This window comes from Chiloscyllium plagiosum, chromosome 14, assembly GCF_004010195.1.
Source record: "Chiloscyllium plagiosum isolate BGI_BamShark_2017 chromosome 14, ASM401019v2, whole genome shotgun sequence".
NCBI classification, from domain to species: Eukaryota; Metazoa; Chordata; class Chondrichthyes; order Orectolobiformes; family Hemiscylliidae; genus Chiloscyllium; species Chiloscyllium plagiosum.
This window is the reverse complement of record NC_057723.1, coordinates 769,186-785,424: the sequence shown is the minus strand read 5'-3', so window position 1 is coordinate 785,424 and position 16,239 is coordinate 769,186. Positions and strand designations below refer to the sequence as shown.

The 16,239-nt window shown below is 43.0% G+C and overlaps 1 protein-coding gene and 1 non-coding gene across 5 annotated transcripts in view; both read right to left on the bottom strand.

Moving 5' to 3' along the window:
* Nucleotides 1-16,239, bottom strand: part of LOC122556417 (protocadherin-1-like) — a 364,614-nt gene that overhangs the window by 242,786 nt on the left and 105,589 nt on the right. The gene's annotated exons all lie outside the window — the stretch shown is intronic.
* On the bottom strand, nucleotides 1,221-1,417 carry LOC122557001. The gene has a single exon (XR_006313729.1). It is a non-coding gene; the product is annotated as a U2 spliceosomal RNA (small nuclear RNA).

Here is a 16,239-nt window from a genome sequence, read left to right as displayed (position 1 = left end):
AGACTAAGGCCTTAGGATACATTGGATAGTCCTACACTGTACGATGGGTGAAAAGCCACATTTGTGTCTCACTGTGACTTAATTCTGTGAAAAACCATCCTGAGCTCCTCCCACTACTCCTCAACACTGGCAACATGGCACTGATCTACTTGTATATATTTCATTTTCAAAAGTGCTCAATTTAGAATCAGTACAAATCACCAGATTTATTAATGGAAATCTGTTCAGTGACTGTTGCTTTTAATCAAAGACGCTGAGTTCTTCATGATTCTTGACTTGCTGAGTTATGGTAGCTGTCATTCCTTGACACTGGTTCTCACTGGTGGACTCAGCAAGCTGCTGTTCTCTGACATTTATTTCCATAAAGTATTTAGTAACAACTGCGCTAATGAAAGGGGCTACGGCTCATGAAAAGCCAAGAGAGGCTCAAACCTGTTGGGCCATGAAATTATCAGGAGGATTCCAGGAAGCACTGCTGGGGTCACTGAGCAGGGGACGGGAGAAGAAGGAGATAGAGAGCTATGCAACTCACAGCAGAGCTGTCAATCTGACTGGTTTTAATTAATTGCTCTCTCTGTCTGTGTTTGCAGAGCCTGTGTGAGACTTGTCTGTGTTGCCTCGATCCTTAATCATACCTGGTTAACCATGTTTGGTACGAGAGTGTCAGAGAGAGACATGCCCACCCTGGAAATGTTACTGCACTGAGTGAAGTTAGAAGAAAGTGGGAATGAAAATCACCTCACCTCCACGAAACACACCAAAAATATTTTCCTATCTAACCATAATCTATCAAATTTAGCACTGCTGTGGAAAATAAAAGGGCCATTCAACCTCTCAAGCATATTCGCTCATTTGAATAGATCCGAGCTAATCCACATCTATCTCCAGCATGCTGCCAATTGTTCCCTACCCAATAAAGGCAGCTAGATCTTGGTTTTCAAAGATACTTTGTATCAGGAAGTTTCCCACTTTGAAGGTTACAGCCTGTGACTGTGACTGAACTGATGGGCAGAAACAGGTCCTTTGGCTCAACAAGTCCACACACCCCCCTCTTACTAATGCACCTAACACTGGACAATTTAGCATGGCCAATTCACCTGACCTGTACATCTTTGGAGTGTGGGAGAAAAACTCACGCAGACACAGGGAGAATATGCAAACTCCACACAGACAGTCGCCCGAGGTTGGAATCAAACCTGGGACCCAGGCACTGTGAGGCAGTAGTGCGAACCACTGACCCACCGTGCCGCCCAACAGTACCAGGTTGATACATGGAGAGGACAGAGCAAGCCCCTAATCCATCTCCCTGCTCCAAAAATCAATTTAATACAAACACTCCCACATTCAGGAGATAACAAAGATTAAACTGATAAGAAAAAAACTACACATATTCCAAGCCAAAAGGCTGAGAAACGATAATGTTTCCTCACTTTCAACCCACTCAGCATTTGAGAGCCCTCAGTCAGATGGTGCTGCAAACCTTCTACCTTAGGAAATTTGAGGCCATATCTTGTCTCCAAAAAAAAATCACACACACACAGACAGAGACACACACACATACACACATATACATACACACACAGATACACACATATATACACACACATACACACACACAGGTACACACACACATAGACACACACAGATACACACACATAGACACACACACACATACAAAACGCACTAATTTGGAACTTTCTGAGAGGCATAATACGTGACTCTTTTTACACTATTTTCTATTAGTGGGGACGAATCCCTCATTAATTTCCTGCTTGCATCTACTCTGTCTCCTGTGTCTCTTGCTCTCAATATAGTGTCTCTTCAGGATTCGTCACAGACAGTGAGAATTAAGAATGGGCCATGGGGAATGTAGCCTCTCCTCCAGCTACCCCAGTCAACAATCTGTTGTACTGTCTCTGCTAGCTCAGTCCCCTTTTCCCCATCCATCAGCCCCTTCAGTCCTGAGGGATTTCACACTGTCACCATCCTCATTAGCTGCATTGTTTGGTTTCATTTTTCGGCCACAGGTTGTAGATTCACATTTGCCGCTAATTTGCAGCTGATGTGCCTCCTGGACCTGAATGCAAATCTGTCGGATGTTGACTCTGAACTCTGCCCTCTCTTATCCTGCTGCATACAGGTCACAGAATCACACTAATAAAGCAGGACATCCTCACTTCTGGCATTTAGCCCTTTGAGGGGAAAGGTCACAAGGCCTTTTCACATTCAAAGATCAGCAAGAAAGAATTTACATCAATGTCGTATCTTTCATGACTTAAGAGCATTCAAAATGTTTTCCAGCCAATTGGAAATAGTTGATGAAGTGCAGTAAGTGGTGTGCTTATGGAAATCCAACAGCCATTTACTGCACAGTAAGTTCCCATGACCAGATAACTAGGTTAGTCTCTGATAGGGAATACACATTTATAATACAGTCAAAGACCTTTCAGCCCATCCAGTCTACACCAGTCAGAAACAGCCACTCAACTATTCTAATCCCATTTCTCAGCACTTGGCCCAAACATTGGCATCATAAATGCACATCTAGAATATGGAACAGTACAGAACAGGAAAGGGCCCGTTGGCCCTCAATGCTGTTCCGAACATGGCGCCAAACTAAACTAATCCCTTCTGCCTGCCCTTGGTCTACATCTCTCCATTTCTTGCATGTTCATGTGCCTATCTAAAAGCCCCTTGAAAACCCCTGTCGTATCTGCCTCTGCCTCTGCCTCCATCTCCACCCCCGGCAGCGTGTTCCAGACTCCTCCCACTCTCTGTGTAGAAACTTGCCCCTCACATCTCCTTTGGACTCCCACCCCCTGAAATGCATGCCCCCTAGTATTAGACATTTCAACTCTGAGAAAAAAAGATCTAAATATTTCTTCAATGTTATGACGGTTTCTGCCTCTACCACCCTTACAGGCAGACTTCCAAATTCCCACCATCTCCAATTGAAAACATATTTTCCTCATACCCACCTTTAACCACCTCCTAAATCTCTACCCCGGTGATTGATCCCTCCATCATTGATTCCTGTTTACCCTGCCTATGCCCTTCATCATTTGACACATCTCAATCGAGTCCTCCCTCAGTCTCCTCTGCTATAAGGAAAATAATCCCAGTCTGTCCAATCTCTCCTCCTGACTGAAACTCTCCAGCGCAGGCAACATCCTGGGAAATGAAATCATACCACAATCAGAGAAGGAGGACGGCTTCAACTTAATATCTCATCCAAAAGACTCTCCAATCCCAACCAGGACAACTATCTCAGTGTCAAAGAGTGTGGTGTTGGAAAAATGCAGCCAGTCAGGCACTTTCTCCCAGCTATCTCAGTACTCAGTAAAACATTGCATTCATTGAGTTCACATGTTTTGGAATGTTTTCGTTCATTGAAGTAGCTATATAAATGTAAAGTATTGTTGATGATTGTAAACAGAAAGCATACATTGAAGGAGTTCTGGCCTTGTGAACTGTATGCAGCCCTTTGTTTTTCCAATCCATTTCCTTTCTCGCGAGCAAAGCCTGGACTGGCTGCTCTGCTGCTCTGTATTTCTACAGGGAATTGTATTCATTGAAGGTCTCCGTAACCCAAACTGGAAGTAATCATGTGAAGGCTCTTTTAAAGAGTAGTGTGGGCCCTGGGAGAGCAGTGTGATGCCAAAGCTTCATATATCACTCTCCTGGCATGTCAGCATGCCCAAAGCAAATTGAGTACAGAAAGAGAGAGAGAGAGAGATAGAGAGTCAGAGAGAGTGCGTATGTGAGTGAGAGAGAAAGAATGAGTGCATATATGTGTGTGTACGATTATGTGTGTATGTGAGAGAGACAGAGTGCACATATATGAATGTGAGTGTGAATGTGAGTATGTGTCTGTGCATTTGATGTGTGTGTCTGTGTGTGTGTGTTTGCATGTGTTTGAGTATGTGCACTTTTGAGTGTGTGTGTGTGCTTGTGTGTGTTCGAGTGAGTGTGTGTGAGAGTGAGTATGTACAAATGGCCCTATCTGTACTTGCCTTGAATGAGCCCAAACTGTGCACATGGTGTAGATTTAAGTAAGAATGAGGAGCAGAATAAATGTCAGCGTTGTTGTGGATCAGATTTAAACCACAGAATCTAGCAGAGAGCAGACTGGCTGGGAAGGCAGTTATTGGTTAGGTGCCAGATTGAGAGGTACGAGAGAATGTGTTGGAGAAAAAAAGACATTTCCAGGATAAACCAGGAAAAGTTTCTGTTCTTCCTGTTTAAAGGGCAGGTTAGTGCTACAACATTTCCAAAACCACTGACAGGGACTCTCCCAGTGAGGTTATTCAAACACTCAGACATCTCTCCAACAGCCGCAGGTTGGGATCTGTGACTGTCTTCTGCCCCTGTGCTACATGGAATGTACAATGTGTCAACTGGAACAGAATCCACATTCAGCCCAGGGCATTGCAACAGGCTAGTAACTGAACATTACTCAAACTGTCAATTTAACAAGTGCCTGAATGGGTTACATCTCCAGACTGAGGGGGAACTTTTCGATCTTGGTCCCTCATTCTTTTATAAAACTACAAAAAAACTGGGGATGTAGAAATCTGAAACAAAAACAGAGAATGTTGGAGAAACTCAGCAGGTCTGACAGCATTTGTGGAGCAAGAAACAAGAGTTAACGTTTCGAGTCCGATGACCCATCGTTGGAACATCCTCATTCTTCAGTTGATGCACTGGGTCAGGAATCAGTAACGACACCAGCGCTTTGAAAAGTGGAAAGAGAGGAGGGAGGGGAGAGAGAGAGCGGGGAGAGACAGAAATAGACTGGCAAGGGGGAGAGTGGGGATTCTGGGTTATGTAAGGAGTAGAGTGGGGATTGTGAATGGAGGGAGGTGTTGGAAAGTGAGGAGGGGAGGTTGCAGAGTTAGGGGACAAGGCTGGGTGCTGTGGGGGATAATGGGTAAGGCGGAATCAAGTGATCAAACAGAGTTTTCACCTTCTGGAATTATTTTCCTTTCTCTTCAGATTATTATCCAATTCCTTTTTGAAATCTACAACTGAATCAGTATATTCAGGCAGTGCCTACCAGACTTCATCCACATTGCTATTGCCTGATTTGCCAATAGTGTTAAATCAGAATACTTTGTTCTTGTTTCTTTTCCTCTCCAATGAGACCATTTACTGCCAATCGAGATCAAACCCTCCATGATTTTTGACACTTCTAAGAAACCTTTCTTTGACCTTCTCTTCCCAGAGAACAGTCCGAACATCTGAAATCGATCCGTACAACTGATGCTGCTGATCCCTGATAACTCCATTATGGGAAGAAAATATAACTGGTGATTCCTCCAAACAATAACACCAGTCTTGAAAATCGTAACGGATTCCATAACACCATAAGACATAGGAGCAGAATTCGACCATCGAGTCTGGTCCATCATTCAACTCAGGCTGATACATTTCTGAACCCTATTCTCCGACCTTCTGCCCATAACTGTTGATTCCCTTATCAATCAAGAATTTATCTATCTCTGTCTTACATAGACTCAATGACTTGGTTTCCTCTGCCCTCTGCAGCAATGAGTTCCACAGATTCACCCTCTCTGGCTGAAGAAATTCCTCCTCATCTCAATTTGAAAGCATCATCCCTTCACACTGAGGCAGTGCCTTCGAGTCCCAATCTCTTCTACTCGTGGAAACATCTTCTCCACGCCTACTCTATCCAGGACTCTCAGTATTCCTTAAGTTTCAATCAGATCCTCCCTCATCCTTCAAACTTCCATCAAGTACAGACCAAGAATCCTTATCCACTCCTCATATGTCAAACCCTTTATCCCCCGGATCATTCTTATAAACCTCCTCTGGACCCCTTCCAACACCAGCACATCCTTCCTTAGATACAGGGGATAGAACTGATCAAAGTATTCTAAATATGGTCTGGCCAGACCATTACAGAAGCTCAGCAGTACATCCCTGCTCCTGTACTCTACCCCTCCTGAAATGAATGCTAACATTGCATTTGCCTTCCTAACTGCCAACTGAACCTGCATTTTTTTTATATTCCTTACAGTGTGGAAACAGGCCCTTTGACCCAAACAGTCCACACCGACCCTCCGAAGAGTAATCCACCCAGACCCATCTCCCTCTGACTAATGCACCTAACACTACGGGCATTTTAGCATGGCCAATTCACCTGACCTGCACATTTTTGGATTGTGGGAGGAAACCAGAGCATCCGGAGGAAACCCACACAGGCAAGGGGAGAATGTGCAGACTCCACATAGACAGTCGTCCAAGGCTGGAATCGAACCTGGGACCCTGGTGCTGTGAGGCAGCAGTGCTGACTACTGAGCCACCGAAAATTATGTAACCTGTTCAACCCTACACCTTCACACTGGGGGAAGTGTATGATCCTGTCTGATATATTTTAAGGGTTAAGTTTGTGATTCCAGTGATGGATCTATGAAACATTTTCTGAACGCAATCCAATTAATTCTTCCTCCCAGCTCTCAGCAAAACCAATTACAGAAACAAGGGAAATAATTAAACTAGAATAACCTATCTCTTGGATTAACAGAAAAAGCAAGATCCTTCAGGACTGTTTTATCATTTAAGTAACTGAGTGATCTGCTGGAGAGAATCTCATGTGACAGACAAAGGCCACGTTTAGTCAGAAAAAGTGAATGACCCATTGTCATTAGAGTAAAGCACTTCTACTGAGCAATTTGAAGTCCAATTAAAATGCAGCCATGATTGGGATCATTAGTTTCGAGATACTGAATTACTCATAACAAGAAAGACACCTCCTAATCTTTCAAAACCAGCGTAGATTGTTTTACTTTTGTCCACATCACTGACTCAATACATCCTGCCGAAGGTGGTTGGACCAAAGCTGAGAGAGACAGATTTTTAATCAATAAAGGAATCAAAGATTAAAGGGAAAAGGCAGGAAAGTGGAGTTGAGGATTATCAGATCATTCACGATCTCACTGAATTGTGAAGGAGACTCGATGGACTGAATGGCCTACTCCTGCTCCTTTGTCTTATGGATTGAAGGTGTTAGGGGTGCTGATGTTTAACCTCAGCAAGCCAATTGCTGCAAAGGAAATTAAGGATGGACAGTAAATGTTACCTTTGCCAGGGAGGTCAAGAAGTTCAGTATCATGGAAGCATGGGCAGAGAAGAGTGGCTGCCTCAAGGTGCTGACATGCCCTGAGCTTCAGTGGTTGCAGACAGATCTTCACCACCTCAACCACATGATTACTGCTCTTAAATGAGCCTTGGGTCCAGCTAATGGAACTTGACAGACTCTTCTCAGCTGTTCAATGTGCAGTTGGCCTGTACACACGTACATATCAATGCCTGCAGCCACCGACATACATGATCTCCATGTTATTGTACAGTGTGCGTTTGTGACTCTATGTGTATATGTGTGTGTGTCTCTATGTGTGTGTGTGTCTGTATGTGTGTGTGTGTCTGTATGTGTGTGTGTGTGTGAGAGAGATTCTGTTTGTGTGTGTGAGATTGTGTGTGACTATGAGTGTGTCTGTGTGTGTGTGTGACTCTGTGTGTAACTGTGTGTGTGATTCTGTGTGTGTGTGTGTGTGTGTGTGTGTGTGACTGCTAAGTGTGTATATTTAGCAGAAAGACCAATGTAAGATTCAGCTGAAATGTTTATTGCTTTCCAGTACTTGCAGTGGCTCCTGGTATTTTTCACAAAACAGCTTAGAACACCAAACATAGAACACAGAACACAGAACATTGAACAAGAACAAAGAACAGAACAGCACAGTACAAGCCCTTCGGCCTTCAATGTTGTGCCGGCCTTTTATCTCACCGTAAGATCAGAGCTTCTGGATCAAAATAACGAGCAAACTCTGGAGAAGGTGGTGCTATAACATTTCGCAAACTAAATCTGGCCATTGCAGGAAAGAACCATCCACAACATGTGGGTCTGTCAACAGTAATGTGAACAATACACCAAAAATACAGAAATACTTCCAAACTCAGCAGACATTCTCACGTGGCCTGTTACTTTAAGAGACGGCAGTGAAACACCCATGCAGAAAGGCCAGGTAAACGTCTTGAGGTGAAATAGAGATTAGGGAATTATTTATAAACTTTAGGCTCAAAGAAACTGGGATTTACTGATCGGATATTGTCCTCCCCAGGAATCTCACTGCAGCAATGAAATGAAATTTGGATGTGTGCCAGACCACGCGTTGAAACAAGATAAAGTGAAAAAACATGTTTTTAAATGGGATGTTTCCTTCAATATCTCAGCAGAGGAAATCAAACTGTGTTCCTCCCTCACTCTAGCATCTCCTCTCGGCTCGAAGGCTCTTAGACTTCTTCTCAGAGCCTCTGATGACAAAGAAAATGAGGAACAGATCAGAAATGTGCATCTCACTGTGGTGTCACTCTTCATGGAAGCCAAGAGTTTGAAACATTTTTCAGCAGAGATTTCCAAAATCAAACTGGAGCTTGTCCAATATTCACAAAAAATAGTTTGATCATTTTTGGCAGAGCTCAGCTTTTTCTCATGTGTCTTTTTTTAGATGTATAAAGCACCATAACTAAGTACTATATTGTTAACTGAAAAGCAAACTTCATAATCAACACGTTAACTATGAAATACACATTAACATTCAATTAATGTTAGGAAAAGTGGAGTTGAGGCTGAGACCAGGTCACCCCCGATCATATTGAATGGTGTAACAGGCTAGAAGGGCCGAGTGGCCTGCTCCTCCTCCTCCTAAAGGCCATGTTCCCATGCTCCTGGGGTTAAACACATTTCAAGATAAATGTGAACTCACTGGAAAACCATTTCACATTCACATTGGGAGGCGAAGGGATGAGACCCACTGAAACAAAAACAGTGGTTGCAATTTCTGTTTTTGTTTCTGATCCACTGATGCTGTTCACCAAACAAAAATGTTGGGGCTATATAAGAGAACAAAGGACTACAGATGCTGAAAATCTGAAACAAAAACAGAAGTGCTGGAGAGGTTCAGCAGTACTGACAGCATCTGTGGAGAGAGAAACAGTTAATGTTTCAGGTCCAGTCACTGTTTATCAGAAACCGTGATGGATGTAACCAGGAAGTGCCCTCGGGAATTCTCATAAAAGCTAGCAAAGCTGATCCTCCCATCATATGCCACTCATTCTGATGAAAATATTCTGCAGACATGTGTCCAAACATATCGGACCTGCTGCAGGGACAAGGAACAAGTGCTATAAATGAGACAGCTTCAGTCAATTAACACCTGCAAATCTACCTCCTGGATGTAGTTGAAGGTACCACGCTCCGAGAATAATGGCATGCAGAGAATTGGTTTCATTTGCTCTGCAGCATTGGTTAGATAGACATTGGTTAGATAGATAGGGATTTGTGAAGGGTAGGTCTTGCCTTACAAGTCTTATTGAATTGTAGTTGAAGGTACCACGCTCCGAGAATAATGGCATGCAGAGAATTGGTTTCATTTGCTCTGCAGCATTGGTTAGATAGACATTCCAATTTAATTACCACTTTCATGCTGGGATTAAACAGATATTAAGGCCTCGTTAGAATCAAGCCAGCAACATAAAGTCTCATCCAGATTTAATTAATCCAGCTTGTGGGCTTGCACTAGGAACCACAAAATCACTGGATAGTAGGGAGCAAAAAAAAACTGGTTCACTAGTGCCCTACAGGGAACAGCACCCAGGACCCCAATATAACGTGATTGCCTGTTATTACCCATTGGGGATGGTTGGTAAAACAGATGCTACCAGTAATGTCTCCATCTCACAATGTGGAGGTGCCAGTGGTGGAATGGGGTGGACAAAGTCAGAAGTCACAAGACACAAAACACCAGGTTATAGTCCAACAAGTTGATTTGAAATCATGAGCTTTCGAAGCATTGTTCCATGGTCATTGAGAAGCTCTGAAAGCTTGTGATTTGAAATAAACCTAATGGACCAGAACCTGGTGTCGTGTGACTTCTGACTTTGTCTCACAAACAGATGAAGCTAATTGTTTGGCTTCTGCTACAAGAGCTCATGGGGCAATTAACATTGCCTATTACTGAACTGCACCCAGGAGAAGAGGGTCTGTAATATGTTGGAAGTGTCCGGTACATTGGGAGGTGTGGCGTCAAGAGCTTTTCTACATCAGAATCATTATTTTCAGTTGGGAAGGGTCACAGGGCTTATGTCAACTGTAAACCCGTAAAGACGTGTTTTTGTTTTCAGCCCCTCCCACCCCCACATTACTTTTCAAGATCTCAGGATGTCCCAGTGTGGTTTAGAGGGAATGAAGTACTTTGCCAGTGTCTTGTCACATAAATGGCAATGAGAATGACCAGATAATCTCTAACGAGGATGGTGATTGAAGGATAAATACTGGCCAAAGAAAATTCCTGTCATCTTCTTCAGACAGTGCTATGGGACCTTTTACATCTCATGACATCAGGTTATGCAATTTGGCAGGAAGATTCTTCTTTCAGGGGGCATTAAACCTCTGGAACGCTTTATCACATAGGGGTGTCGAGGCTGGGTCACTAAGTACATTCTTCAAGGTTAAGAGAGATGGATTTTGAATCAGTAAGGGGAAAAAGGCAGGAAAGTTGAGGATTATCAGGATCCATCATGATCTCATGGAATGGCAGAGCCGACATGATGGGCTGAATGGATTATCCTGCTCCTGCATCTTATGTTCTTCAAAGTGGTTGTCAATGCCCCACCTGAAAGCTGGCTCCTCCAGCAGTGCAGGACCTCCTCAGGACTGCATGTGAATGTCAGCAACCAATAGTCTCTCTCAAAGTCAAGCAACTTTGCAGCAAAGTATAAGATACACACTATGCACAATGTCTTTAATATGTGCAGTAAGATCATGGCTGTACACACCAATTTAAGATCCTTAGAAATATGAGCAGGAACAAAATTATTCAATACCTCAAGACCATGCTGTAAGATTATGCCTGGTCCAATTGTATCTCAACACCCCCTTCCTGCCTGTCCCCCTTAATCCTCAAGTCCCCCGTCATTTAAAAGTCTAACTCTGCCCTGAATATCTCCACTAACGTTAAAATGATTTGTTATTGTGTCCACTCATACACAATCTATGTTTATCTTAGTCAGTAAACATTTACTGGTGTCAGAGTGTTGTGCACTTGTCATGGAGTAACATGTCTTGCAGACACATGATCAAACACTGTTCCAAGTTAGAGATCATCAAGGACCAAAATCTATTCAGAGAAGTAAGTTTTAAGGAATTTTTAAAAGGAAGGAAATGAAGTAGAGAAGTGGACAGGTTGAGGGCAGGTATTCCAGAGCTTAGCACCAATACGGCTGAAGACATAGCCTGCAATAGAATCATTTATACAGAGACACACTTCAACCCATCAACCCTGTCACACTAAAAATATGCTATTGCCCAACTAGTCCCACTTGCTGATGTTTGGCCCAGAGGCTTGAACATTATGAATAGTAGAGCTGCTAAACTCAGGACTGGATATGAAGCTTCTGAAATGGAAAGTGATTATTCAACATTCTAATTTGGAAGTGTGCATCCTACCAACAGATCTGTGGTTGACAATCTAAATTTAACTGGATCGAGGAAGCTCTCACGTGTGTCTGAAAAAGTGTCCAGGGCCTCAGTTTATCCATCACATCTGAAAGATCAAACCCCAACAGCGTAGCAGACTCACACCTGAGCTGGACATTTGTGGGTTGAAGCCCCACCCAAACCTTTAGGGTATAAAGGAGATCGTATTGTGGGTCAATCAAAGCTGGTTTAAGTCTTAAAGAAGGAGATGCTCAAAGAAGGAATTCGAGAACTCAAGGCTCTGCCTCCAAAAGGCACAACCCATTCTTGAGGAGTGACTGTGGCAATGCTCAAGAAGCCAAACGTGTCACATCTTCTGACAGTTTCTCCCTTTCTGCTCTTTTACAGTTTACAAAAAGCCCAGTGATGGTAGTCTCTCAGTCTTGTGGAATCCCAGAGTGAGCTCATGGTCTCAAGGTGGAATCCCAGCATGGACTTGTCAGCTTCCCTGCTTTAGAAGGATGGTAATGCTGAACTTTTGCTTTTACGTCTTTGTTTTCCAATTAGTACCTAAGATTTTGTACTTTGGTATCTTTGTACCTGGCTTTATCATGATCATCATGATGATTTTTTAACTTCATTTCTTTATTTTCCCTAATAGAATCAAGCCATTCGGCCCATCAAGTTCACACTGTGCCTCCGAAGAGCATGCTACCCAGACCCACTCTCACCCCATTACTCTATCCCTGTAACCATACATTTCCCATGGCTAACCCACCCAGCCTATTCTTTATTTTCCCTAATAGAATCCCTTACAGTGTGGTATCAGGCCATTCATCCCATCAAGTTCACACTGGGCCTCCGAAGAGCATGCTACCCAGACCCACTCTCACCCCCTTACTCTATCCCTGTAACCATACATTTCCCATGGCTAACCCACTCAGCCTATTCATCCTTGGATATTATGGGCAATCTAGCATGGCCAATTCACCATAAACAGCACATCTTCAGACTGTGGGAGGAGCACCTGGAGGAAACCCACGCAGACACGGGGAGAATGTCCAAACTCCACACAGACAGTTGCTCGAGGCTGGAATCAAACGCAGGTCCCTGGTACTGTGAGGCAGCAGTACTAACCACTGAGCCACCATGTCACATTTATAGTAAAGACTTTGTACCTAGGTATCCTCATACCTAAGGTAGTATTGGAAATGGGAACTTTGTACACTTTTCACTGAACTCATGTACTTGTGTATATGTGACAATAAAACCTGATTCTAATTCTAGTTCAGTGAGAAACTCAGATTAAACATCATTGTCAAAAGGTCGTCAGGTGAGAGATGAGATCAATTTCTATACTCAGTGTCTGTTCCGATGCAGAATGAACTCTATAAATGAGGTCAGTAGCAACTTTCAAAAATGCATTAGATAAATATTCAAAAATGAGAAAAATTATTGGCAGTGTTAGGAAGAAAGAACAAGCAAGTAAATGAAATTAAGTTAAACACAAAGAATTGCAGGTGCTGGAAATCTGCTAGAGAATGAAAACCAAATGCTGGAGAAACTCAGTTGGTCTGGCAGCATCTGTGGAGAAAGAACCAGAGCTACCATTTCAAGTTGAGTGATGATTTCATCAGAACTTCAAATAATTTGTTTTTTATTCTTACAGGGGAAGTGAGCATTCATGGCAAGGCAAGCATTTATTGCCCATCACTAATTACCCAGAGGGCGGTTAAAAGTCAATCACATGCTATGGGTCTGGAGTCATATGTCAGCCAGACCAGGTTAGGATGGCAGATTTCCATCCTTAAAGTACATTAATGAACCAGATGGGATTTTCCCCGATAGTTGACCGTAGTTCCATGTGCATCGTTAGACTCTTGGTACCACATTTTTTCTGACAGTTTTTGAAGAGCTTGCAAAGCCCTTATGGCAAGAACAGCCTCTTTCTGTGCAGTTCGATTCTATGATTAGCATTTGATGAATGGCAATGCCAAGGTCTGATCTTGAGGTTTGCAGCTATTGGGACTGCTGATTTAAAACTCACAAGCAATATGAAATCCCATTCTGATGTACCAGCTTTCCAGAAAATACATTCTGTGATTCCATCCATTTCTTGTGAAAATTGCCAACTAGGTCAATTTGGAAAAGTTCAACACTTATTAAGGGTGTCAAAAAGAATCAGACTTCAGAAATTGGATAATGCTGTGGTCTAGCAGAACATGTCACTGGGTGATTGGAGTTCAATAATTGGGCTTCCACCTGAAAAGTGACCCATTCTGACAAATCAGCACTCAACTGCAGTCCAATTAAGAGGCACTTTGCCAACCTCTGAGTTCAAGCAGCTGACCTACTCTGCCTGCACTCAGACAGGACCCGCTCTCCATCAATATTCCCTAAAGCACCGAAAGGGATGACACACAGAAGGAGCAATGTTCAGAGTTTTTCCATGACACTGCCCAAATTGGTTAAACATGAACTCAACAAGCAAGGCAAGATAAAAGCCACAGAGATTTATTTTTTTCTTAGCCTGCCATATGGTGTTTCACATCACTGTTGAGTAGGCAGCGTTGTAGCAATTGCTTATGTCCCGACACATCTTAGCTACTTTTACATGGGATATGTGCGTAACTGACAACCAGATTTCATGTTTGCAATGGCACTAGGGACAATGTAGGACTACATCACTGTATGTCATACACAAAAGCAAGCTGCAATTTTAGAAAGGAAAGGGTAAATTTGCCATAATCTTACCACATAGTAGGTCTGCTCTTGCATTAGAGAGAGATGGTTGGTGGTGGTTTAGCCTGAGGGTCACTACACCTTAAGCAAGGGGAGAGGTTGAGAAAGAGAGTCCTCAACTGGTGAGGTTACACTGTTGGTATTGCTTTCCATTGCTCATAACCTCTCCAGCCAACTGAGCTAACCAGCCCTGGAATTTTTTATAGCACTATCTAAGAACGTTCACATGGTCATTATCAATAAAAAATGGAATAATGATTACCAAGATATGCAAGAATTGGAGGAATGCAGGAGGATTCTGGGTTTGAGGAGAGGAAGAAGACAGTTTGGTGAATTTTATAACTGAGGCACTCCCAAACCAGCATTTCCTGAAGAAGGGCTTATGCCCGAAACATCGATTCTCCTGCTCCTTGGATGCTGCCTGCCCTGCTGCGCTTTTCCAGCAACACATTTTTCACTCCCAAACCAGGAACAGAGTAGAGCCAGTGATTACAGGGGTGATGGGCATGGGAACGAGGTGTGAGTTATGACATGGTCAAAATTCTTGAATAACTCAATTTTACAGAAAGGTGCCAGAAGGAAGGCTGGCTTGAGGAGGAGCTGGTATACAAGGAGAACAGAAAGTGTGAAATAAATATTATATTGAAAGGATCACACTCCTGGAAACATGAAGCAACTTATAGAATATCAGGCGGCCTGGATAGAGTGGATGTGGAGAAGATGTTTTCATGAGTAGGAGAGACTAGGACCCAAGGGCACAGCTTCAGAGTGAAGGGGCGACCCTTTAGAACTGAGATGAGGAGGAATTTCTTCAGCCAGAGGATGGTGACTCTGTGGAACTCATTGCCACAGGGGGCAGTGGAGGCCAAGTCTTTGGGTGTATTTAAGACAGAGATAGACAGGTTCTTGGTTAGTAAGGGGATAAAGAGTGACAAGGAGAAGGCCGAACAATGGGGTTGAGAAACAGACATGATGGGCTGAGTGGCCTTATTCAGCTCCTATATTTTATGGTCTAATGGTCTTATTTAAAATATATCTGCCTCCTTTATTCTCCTTCATTAAACACAAATGTCATTTCATGGTCATTAAAACACACACACACATACACACACACAATTTTTTTTTAAAAATAGCATTGCTAAATACCACAGGTGGACCCGGATAAAACGTACAATTAGTTTTGGAAGAAATGTTTTGCTTCAGTGAAGATCACACTTCAGTGAGCTGACTGTAAAATCTCTAAAACATTAACATAGAAAAGTCATTGAGTGGGGCTGTGTTTCGACAAAAGACATGTTTGTAAGGTAGAAGAGAAATGGCTCATCAAAGCAATTAAACTTTATTAAACTGACCACTACCTATCGGCAGGTGAAAAAATTCAACAGATGATTATTGTTAACTTTGTCTCCTTTGAGGCCATCTCTCCATATTGTCACTAACAGTACTGGGAACTTTAATGATGAAGGTCATTCTTCTGCCAGTTCTCAGTTTGACCATAACCAACTCTCACAGTGTAGAAGATCATTCTCATCTTACCTGATGCATAGAAATATAGAAAATAGGAGCAGGCGTAGGCCATTCAGCCCATTTAGCCTGTTCCTATATAGGGAAATAGATGGTGACATCTTGCAAAATGTCCAGATTACAGAGGAGGAGGAAGTGCTGGATATCTTAAAACAGTTAAAGGTGGATAAATCCCCAGGATCTGATCAGGTGTGCCCAAGAACTCTGTGGGAAGCTAGCAAAGTGATTGCTGGGCCTCTTGCTGAGATATTTGTATCATCGATAGTCGAAGGTGAGGTGCCGGAAGACTGGAGGTTGGCTAACGTGGTGCCACTGTTTAAGAAGGGCGGTAAAGACAAGCCAGGGAGCTATAGACCAGTGAGCCTGACCTCGGTGGTGGGCAAGTTGTTGGAGGGAATCCTGAGGGACAGGATGTACATGTATTTGGAAAGGCAAGGACTGATTATGGATAGTCAACATGGCTTTGTGCATGGGAA